The 10,104-nt window shown below is 41.7% G+C and overlaps 1 pseudogene; it reads left to right on the forward strand.

Annotated features, from left to right (window-relative positions):
• The first annotated feature begins 3,195 nt into the window (after positions 1–3,195).
• LOC115134922 (histidine protein methyltransferase 1 homolog) lies at positions 3,196–5,146 on the forward strand (annotated as a pseudogene).
• Positions 5,147–10,104: the final 4,958 nt, after the last annotated feature.

A 10,104-nucleotide genomic window follows, 5' to 3' on the forward strand; every position in this document is an offset into this window, starting at 1 on the left:
CAAGGCCCTGTAGTCTATTTATTGTGGTGTTGAAGTCGGTATGTTTTGTTTATTGGTTGTTTGGTGCAAAAACCTGTTGGTGAAAAATGTTTTTTATATTTATTATTTTAATTTTACACCACAACCAATAAACAAAACATGACGACTTCAACACCACATCATATTTACAATGACGGCCTACCCCAGACAAACCCAGATGACGCTGGGCCAATTGTGTGCCACCCAATCACGGCCGGATGTGATTCAGCTTGGATTCAAACCAAGGACTGTAGCACCTCTTGCACTGAAATACAGTGCCTTAGACCGTTGCGCCACTCAGGAGCCCTAAGAGCAGTTCGAACCCGAGCCACGGCGGTGGGAGCGCCGAATCCTAACCACTAGACTAGTGTTGCATATATTTAATATAATTATAAATATGGCATCAAAATGTTGAAAATATGATTTCCCCTAGCTGGTCATGAAGTAATGAAACAGGCAGTGAGAGTGAGCTCGTCTGTGGCGGTTGGTGAACCCTCAATCTTCTTGCTACAGGCTCCGGCTGTGCCACAAACACATACTGAAGTAGCAAAGTCGATATTGAATTTTATAAACAAGGGTCGCCAGTAAATTTAGATCTGTCCCTAAGGAAGTTGTTCAAAAACCTCCAAATAACTTAGAAATTCAATTAATAAATCCTTCCAGGAAAACTTTCTGTGAACCATAGTAAAACGTTCAGAGAACATCCCGACAACCAAAGCAGTTACATTCCCAGAACATGCGAAATTTTCACTTCCATTCTCAGAATGTTTAAAAAACATTCCGTTTTACCATTCAGGAAAATTCTGGCTTCAACTAATGGGAAACCTGTCACGACTCCGACCGAAGGTGGCTCCCCTTCCCATTCGGGGGGCGCTCGGGGGTCATCGTCGCCAGCCTACTAGCTGCCACTGATTCTTTTCTCCCCTCCTTATGTGTTTATTGATTACACCTGTTTTGGGTTTGTTGTAATTAGTTGGGCTTTATTAGTCAGCCGGCCCGCCTGTTTCTTTGTGCGGGATTGATTATTGTAACCCTGGTGTTTGATACAGACGAACATGTTTGTGTATAGTGCTGGACTGTTTTCGTTCCCCGTGTCTGGGGCATTTTGTTTGAGCACCCAGTGTTTAGTGGTTCACCGTGTGTGCATTAAAAGAGCACTATATTGAACTCTCTGTTTTCCTGCGCCTGACTTCACCCTCACGACACCCAGTACCTTACAAAACAAAAAAATGTACGTTCCCACAACATCCAAGGAATGTGCTAACTGGGTTATTACAGTAACCCTATGAGTGGGGACCAACCAGGGTAGATTATGTAGAGTAAGAGAAGTCAAGCATGCTGACATACCGGTATAGCTAGAGTGGAATCCCCTTTTCAGCTTCATCACGGAAATACTGTATAAGAGACGTAGAGAAGGGAGGGAGATACAGTAAAACCAGTGGGAGAGAAAGGGGGATTTCCTAGGACGAATAACAAACAAGGCAGAACCACCTAGCTGCTTACACCTGAGTATCTGTCAATATAACATGATGAGGAAGAAGGATTAATGTGGTTGTTCCGGTTATCATACCTGTCATGTTTCACTTACCGATAGTTTGTGTACACATTCATCTATATGCTGTCTGTCACATTCATCTCTATATGACTGATTTGTTCCACTCGTTGACACTTGTACACACTACCCCTCGAGTGCCCTGTTTTATCCATGACCTCATGGGTTTCGACATGCACATAGTGGAGACAATGTTCTTTTTTAGGCTTCAGGCTTGTCTAAATTGGTCTAGATCACTGGTTCTCAAACCTGCTCCTGGAGACCCAAAGGGCTGCACAATTTTGTTTTTGCCCTAGCACTACACAGCTGATTCAAATGATCAACTCATGAGGCTTGAATATATATGCACGCAACACTTTTCCATGTTTTTTTTTTATTTCACTTCACTAAATTGGACTATTTTGTGTATGTCCATTACATGAAATCCAAATAAAAATCCATTTAAATTACAGGTTGTAAAGCAACAAAATAGGAAAAACACAAAGGGGATGAATACTTTTGCAAGGCACTGTACACTATGAAGCATTTCACACATATTATTTAGATACTGACTGTTAGCACTTGGTGTTGCCCATAGCAGCACCCCAAAATAAAAGGCCTTGGATGTGCCAAGTGAACCTGCAACCACAACACTTCAATAACACTTGACATAAGATCTTCTCTAAGCATTACAGGGATATGGCTCTGAATATATACAGCAACACCTCCCCCATAAGCTTTTCTGTCTCTTCTATAGATGTTATATCCTTGTATTGCTACTGCTGAATCATCAAGTTAATATCTAAGTGAGTCTCAGAAATGGCTAATATATTAATGTTATCTGATGTTAGTAAGTTATTGATTTCATGAACATTATTTCTAAGTCTACATACATTAACATGGGCTATTTTCAGCCCTTTCCCAGGTAGCTTATCAGGGATAGACATATTACTGAAAAGAGCAAACAAAGCAAGAGAAAATATATATATACATTCAGCAGTCCATTAATCTGTGTGTGTGTGTGTATGGCCATTCTACTGGGATGGCCATTCTACTGCCAATGTTTGTCTATGGAGATTGCATGGCTGTGTGCTAAATTGTATACACCTGTCAGCAATGGGTGTGGCTGAAATAGCCAAATCCACGAATTGAAGGGGTGTCCACATATGTTTGTATATATAGTGTATCTTGACATGCAATATAATTTGACCACCATCAGTGCATGTTATGATAATAATCCATATAAAGTACAGTCCAGGTGGGATTTATTCTGCAGAACGTACAGATTGGCTCATCAGATATCATTTCCCAAAACCAAATTGATCAGATTTTTTTATTAATTTAAGACCTAAATCCTCGCAAAACACATGCCATTCCGGTGCACAAATGCTGTCCACCCTTGGGTTTTTGGCAACAGGCACTTTTCAGAGGGAGCTTGCCGATCGGCATCTCACATCCCTCGATGAGCAAATCATTTGGATACAATCATCAGCAAAACTAACTGTAACATACAATTTCCATACACCATCGCACAACAGGTCAAGAAAGGTTTCTTTGCCATGAATGGGTTCCCAAATATGTACAGAGTAATAGATAGCACCCACATTGCCATAAAAGCACCATCCCAAAACAACTTAAACTAGAATATGTTCACAGAAAAGGTGAGAGGTTACATGGTGCGTAAAAAAAACTCTACTGAATGTGGTGGCAAGGTGGCCAGGTGGAACGCACGACGATTCTTGCTACTTCAACGTCCTTCACCCTTACAGGACACTCCTGGAACACGGGAATGTGGTTCCCACCACAATTGCAGCACTGTGTATCTACTGTGACTCTTCCACAACATATTTATTCCGTCTGCACACACTTGCCACTTGGCGAAACCTTTTACATTTAAGCTTTCACCAAATATGTCATAGAAACTTTTCATCAAATAGCAATATCACCGATAGGCCTTCCTCTTTCCTTCCATTTATCATACGGTTCAATTGACGTGCATCCACCACTCCTGGTAGGTGGTGCTTTAGATGTTCAGCCTCAATTTTCACAGTGATGGCAGAGATGACACCTTTTACCGGTGCCCTGATCAGAAGAAGCTTTCTACTTCATACTCCTATAACTCCCTGAGACACAATGCACGTTCCTTTTGTTCTTCTGACATACAATGACTCTACACCATACCACTCCTGGTGACTTTGGTGAACTCCACTTTTCCCAGGGCATCCTCCACCATCTCCTTGACCGCAAACAGATCTCCCAAAAACACATCCATAAAACACACTCTACATCTTTCTTAACAAGTTTAGCCCATTTTGCTCCAGTTTATTTTTCTTCTATTCACCATCTGACTAAAACAGTGCTTCCATGGTCTTTCCTTCCTCCGCCTTGGGCCTCCACGAACAAGCTCACTTCCTCCCACACTCTACTCTCAGCTGCGCGACATACGTCATCCATTTGGGCGGCAGGCATGTTCATATAACCTTTCCTTCCAGTCCGCATGACTCTGACGCGTGTAGTTAACAGGCTTGTTCGGCATTGCAGCTGACAGTGCAGACGACTGCCTGACTGACTGATCTAAAAATCACCTTGCATCATAAATACCTACTCATTTTTATTTGTCGATCAATCAGTCAGTCAGTCACCATTTACCCACAATGCATTATGGATTTGATGTGCCCTAATATGTCATTAACACGTGGCTGCATGGAGGTTGCTAAAATTATGTTGTGTTCATAACCAAGTGGGAAGTGGGAATTTACGACATACAACTGGGAAACATCGACTTGAACAGCGCTCCAACTTGTACTTACTAGTGGGAAACTCGTTATCCTCCCTGAGCTCTGAGTGTCCCTATGACCTCATGGAGCTGCTAGAGAAAGAGTGGGAGACGTTCGGGGGGGAAGAGTGGTCTAGATCTGGGCTACGGTGCTGGACTGCTGGGCCTACTGGCACTAAAGAAATGTGCAAGTCGGGCCCATTTCCAGGACTATAATAGTACCGTTATAAAATGGCTCACGCTGTCTAACGCACTGCTAGACTGTCAGGTGGAAGGACAAGACAATGAGACAATTATAGACGAAGAACAGGAGGAGGAGGACAAGAAGGTAAGGAAGGAAGAGGAAAAGTCAAAGGAGATGAAGAATGAACAGAAAAATAAGAGGGAGAGGATGGCAGCATATTGCCCAAGAGGCAAGCTCTGGACCCCTCCTAGCACCCAAAGCTGTCCTGCTGCCGTTTCTTCTCAGGCGACTGGACAATGTTCCTAGTGCTGGTCCTCAAGGAAGATCAGTCCCCTAAATATGATGTAATCTGCACCTCGGGGACCATTTACAACACGGCGTACAACTCCGCTCTTCACAACACCCTCCAGACTGTTGGCCTCAGGGTGAATGGTCTATCTGGCCACCAAGGGCAACTACTTTGGGGTGGGTGCTGCACCTGTTTGAATAGTTTGTGGAGGACAAGGGAGTGTTTGATATGGAGAAACTGTGGAATGTGGGCCAGGGGCTACAGAGACATGTCGTAGTGATGCGCTTCAAAGCAGAGGATCACTGGTTCGAGCCCAGTATGGGGCAGTCGGGCAGTGAAGGAATCTAAGCTGTTAGCAGTACACTGATTTAGAGCTAGGACGAAAAACCGAAAATAATTGACACAGACCATAGTCATCACTTATCGTAGGCATTTTGCTAATATCGTTCATTACCATAAGTAGCCTATACTAGAGAACTGTGTAGTTTAAAATAAAATAAGTTTGTTAATATGGGCGATTGTTAATTGTACAATTGATGGCTACAACGATCAAGCTAGTGGTACTGTAGTAGTTTAAAGCTGCAATATGTCACTTTTTGGGCGACCTGACAAAATTCACATAGAAATGTGTTTTATAGATCTGCCATTCTCATTGAAAGCGAGTCTAAGAAGCAGTAGATATGTTCTATGTGTGCTATTGCTATGCGACCCGTTGTTAGATTTTGTTTCTGCGTATTTTACTTTTGGTTTTGTACACCAGCTTCAAACAGCTGAAAATACAATATTTTTGGTTATGGAAAATATACTTCACAGTGGTTTAGATAGTTCACTGATTCTCTATACTATACTTTCTTGCTTTGTCACATAAACTGAAATTAGGCAAACTATTAGAATTTTTGGAACCAGGCAATGGTGGATCGATATCTGCATGGTGCATCTTTTTAAAGGATAATAAATAAAGAAATGTCAGAAACGTATCCTTATCGCATCAATTCAGGCCATTTCTGAGCAACACCGATTTTTGTCCGTATGGCCCAGCTCTACACTGACCCCCATTACACTTGCACATAATTAAAATGACAGTATGAATGGTTGTTTGACAGATAATGAAGAGATATTCAGGACATATACAAGATTTAAGACATACTGTAGGCTACATAGTCGAGCAAGCAGGTATGACAGTCTGGCTTACTACCTTTGTGGTAAAACCTTGTACTGTATGTCAAATACATGAGGTGCGCTTGATTAAGAAAATAAAGCAGATTAAGGAGGAGTTTGAGAAGCTTCACCAGTTGCTACCAGAGGAAGGAGAGGACCAGGATAGCTGCACTGATGGAGGGAAAAGAAGCAGAAGTCTGATGATAAAGAAGATTGCGGAGATTAGCAAAAAGATATGCGATGTTCCATCAATATGGGACCATTGTAACTTGCAACTAGGCCTATAACAAGCATACCTCAAGTGTTTCAAATGGTTTGTCTCAAATGTATTTAGCCTGTTTTTAAGTGTCTGTGCAGCACTCAATGTGAACATGTGAAAGTGTTTTCAACTCAGTTTCCATTTGTTAAGTGTATGTTTGTTAAACTAAAAGAATAGCTGTTTGTATTCATGTTGGATCATGTGGACATAAAAGTGGTAGTTGAAGTAGGTGCAATATACGACTTAAAATAAGATGCCATTTCATGTCACCTCTCTTTCACTTCCTATATAGACCATTAGAATAGGACTGGTGCCAGTAACTGAAGTGCAGGAGAAAAGCGGAGAGGAGGTAAAGCAATAAAGGTCTTTACAGGGGGGATTGATGGGTGGGGGGGGGGAGGAAGGAAGGAAGGGAAATGGGCTCAGTGACCTTTGCAGGAGATTCCCCCAGTGTTCAAACGGCGCCATGAAAGCCAGGCTTGTTTCTGAAGTCCGCCGCAAAATGTCAATTGCAACTTATCCCACCTGCCCAAGGACGGGGTCTGAAAGTGGAGTCTGGAGTCACTGTAGTGTAGCCCATCTATTCTACAGTGAGGCTCTATGTGGTCTCTGTGTCTTCTAATGTCTGGGTCCTGCTGAGTAAATTCACCTTTTCAAATTTTAAGGCAGCAAAATGTGAAGGCCGTGCAAAGGGTGTGTAGACTTTCGCTAGGCACTGTATAAGTGTCAAGATTGACACGCTTTACCCTAATATATTAATTTCACTTCCCATCTAGCACACAATGTTCTGTCCTCTGGTTATTTTGCATACAACCTTCCCACAACGTTCTGGGAATGGTGCAGGATAGTTTTTTGGCTTTGGAACATTCTTGGCAGTTTTAACAAAATGGACAAAATAAAAATAAAAATCTTGGTATTTCATTACTTTAACAGAACGTTTCCTAAAAGTTAAAACATTGTTACAATTAATTATATTTTTGGTAATGTTCTAAGAACGTTCTCCAACTGGTTTGACATTAGGAAGACATGTTCTCAGATTGTTTCTTAATGTTCTATGAACTATGTTATCCTGTGGGAATTTAGATACTGCATAACAGCATAACATTTCCACCAGGTTTCCTCATTGTTGTACTTAAAGGAATGTTCTAAAATTGTTCCCAAGAACGTTAAGAAACAACGCTCTTCAGTGTTTGAACGTCAATACAACATTTCCTGCAGGTTTCCTCGTGGTTCTTTTTAAAGTAATGTTCTCCGAACATTTAGAGAATGTTAAGAAATAACAGTCTTCTGTGGGAATTTCAGTGCCTCAGCATAACGTTTTCTGCAGGTTTCCTCGTGGTTCTATTTAAAGTCATGTTCTCAGAACATTACAACTTTTACATAACAACCATAAGAGAACCTTAGTAACGTTCAAAGAACGTTCTAAGAATGTTATTGAAAAACATACATTCTGTTCTCAGCTACATCTAAAACGCTCTCTATCCTCTATCTTGTTAAAGTGTGTTCAGGTGTGTTGGCCACAGCTACTCATTTTTCTTCTTCTCCTCTGGTACAATGGCGTTTGCAACAATTGGATGTGCATTCCGCCACCTACTGTGCGAGGGGATAATAAAGATCCCCAAAAATAAATAACGTGGGGTAAAAGAATATTCATACAGATGATAAAAAGAAAGGTTAAAGTAAACAAAATCAACCTGCATTTTCTGTTCAAATTCTAATCAGGTCCCTACACAGGCTCAGAAGGATCTTGTGAGGGAGGGATGTTTTCTGGTGACAGTCCTCGAAGCCCCAAAAACTTTTTCAGCTTAAGATACAATGATGTCCAGCTTCTTAGACCTCTTGGACACTTGTGCAGTGCAATTAATAAAAGTGGCTATAAATGATACAAAATCCACATTCTTTACAATGAGTGTATCGAGATCTCGAAGCAGTGTGCCGATGCGTGTATCACTTTATCAGAAGAACGTCATCAATGGCGTCGTTTGATCACGTGATTTTTCAACCCGTGTGTTGCAAAAACAAGAAAACAGTGTCTGGTAAGAAATAAGAGGGGAGCAATGTCATAAATACCTGAGCAGAACCTTTCAGGGGAGAGTTTTGGTTCCGCCCTGGAGGACAGGGAATGGTGAGCCGTTGGCTCTGTTGGTCGAATTCTGTGAAACTTTTGTGATGTGGTTTGGGAGAGGCGTTCAATGCTGTCAGAGACTCAGCATTGATGCCTTTTGATGGTTGTGTAGGTCTGGAAAGAGTATGGCTCACCAACTGTAAAGCTAATAAGCTTTTCGCTGCTCATACTGTAGCTTTAGTTTGTGTCTCTTACGTTAGTCAGGTAGGGTATGGTTACTTGGTCGAGTCCGCCCTAGCATCTGAGCTGCTACACAGGCAAAAGATTTATGGTTGCCTTGATGGGCGGACTAGTTTATTTTTCTTTGGTATATGTTTGTTTGTATTCTTTGTCTTGTTTAAGTCACAACATCCCCAGACAGACCTCCAGGGCTGGCAGTCGTTGGGAGAACGCAGCATCCAGTCTTATGAATTCTTCTTTGTCGTCAGACTCCAGTCCCCCTGCAGACCAACGTTGTGAACTCGCGCCCACTAATTGGCCACACCTGATCTGTTTGAATAGACTAAAATGAACAGCTTTGTATGATTTAAAACACATGGCATGCTAGCTCCATCCTGGTGGCACAGTGGACTAATTCCATTGCTGAAAAACAGAAGTTCATAGGTTCAAATCTGCCTAATACCATTACACCAAAAAAATGTATTTGCATGATTAGTGCCTAAGCAAGTGTGTTTCTATCTGTGTTTAGAGTTCAACGCAGTTAATATAAGCTGGCAGTGTTAGTGAAAGTTTTAAGGGATCAATTGTAATTTACCTATGGGGGCCGGGGGTGCGCATCCAAAATAGGGGAGGGTTATCCCCTCCAAAAATGGTGCATTTTTTCCCTGGTTTACAGTCTCTCTTTTGTAGGTTTTAATATATAATTTCTTCCATCCTAGCCAAATATCCTCCTCTGCTTGCATCCACCTCCCCTATATCAAGGTGTTTTGGTACTTCCCTTATGCACTACAGTGCCTTGCAAAAGTATTCACCCCCTTGACGTTTTTCCTATTTTGTTCTATTACAACCTGTAATTTAAATTGATTTTTATTTGGATTTCATCTAATGGACATAAACAAAATAGTCCAAATTGGTAAAGTGAAATGAAAAAAATAACTTGCTTCAAAAATATTTTAAAATGACAAAACGTAAAAGTGGTGCGTGCATATGTATTCAGCCCCTTTGCTATGAAGCCCCTAAATAAGATCTGGTGCAACCAATTACCTTCAGAAGTCACATAATTAGTTAAATAAAGTCCACCCGTGTGCAATCCAAGTGTCACATGATCTGTCACATGATCTCAGTATATATACACCTGTTCTGAAACACCCCAGAGTCTGCAACACCACTAAGCAAGGGGCACCACCAAGCAAGCGACACCATGGAGACCAAGGAGCTTTCCAAACAGGTCAGGGACAAAGTTGTGGAGAAGTACAGATCAGGGCTGGGTTGTAAAATGTTTTTTCCAAACTTTGAACATCCCACGGAGCACCATTAAATCTATTATTAAAAAATGGAAAGAATATGGCACCACAACAAACCTGCCAAGAGAGGGCCACCCACCAAAACTCACAGCCCAGGCAAGGAGGGCATTAATCAAAAAGACCAAAGATAACCCTGAAGGAGCTGCAAAGCTCCACAGCAGAGATTGGAGTATCTGTCTATAGGACCACTTTAAGCCGTACACTCCAAAGAGCTGGGCTTTATGGAAGAGGGGCCAGAAAAAAATAATCAAACATGTTTGGTGTTCGCCAAAAGGCATGTGGGAGACTCCCCAAACATATG

The sequence above is a fragment of the Oncorhynchus nerka genome, linkage group LG10, assembly GCF_034236695.1.
Source record: "Oncorhynchus nerka isolate Pitt River linkage group LG10, Oner_Uvic_2.0, whole genome shotgun sequence".
In the NCBI taxonomy this organism is placed as follows: Eukaryota; Metazoa; Chordata; class Actinopteri; order Salmoniformes; family Salmonidae; genus Oncorhynchus; species Oncorhynchus nerka.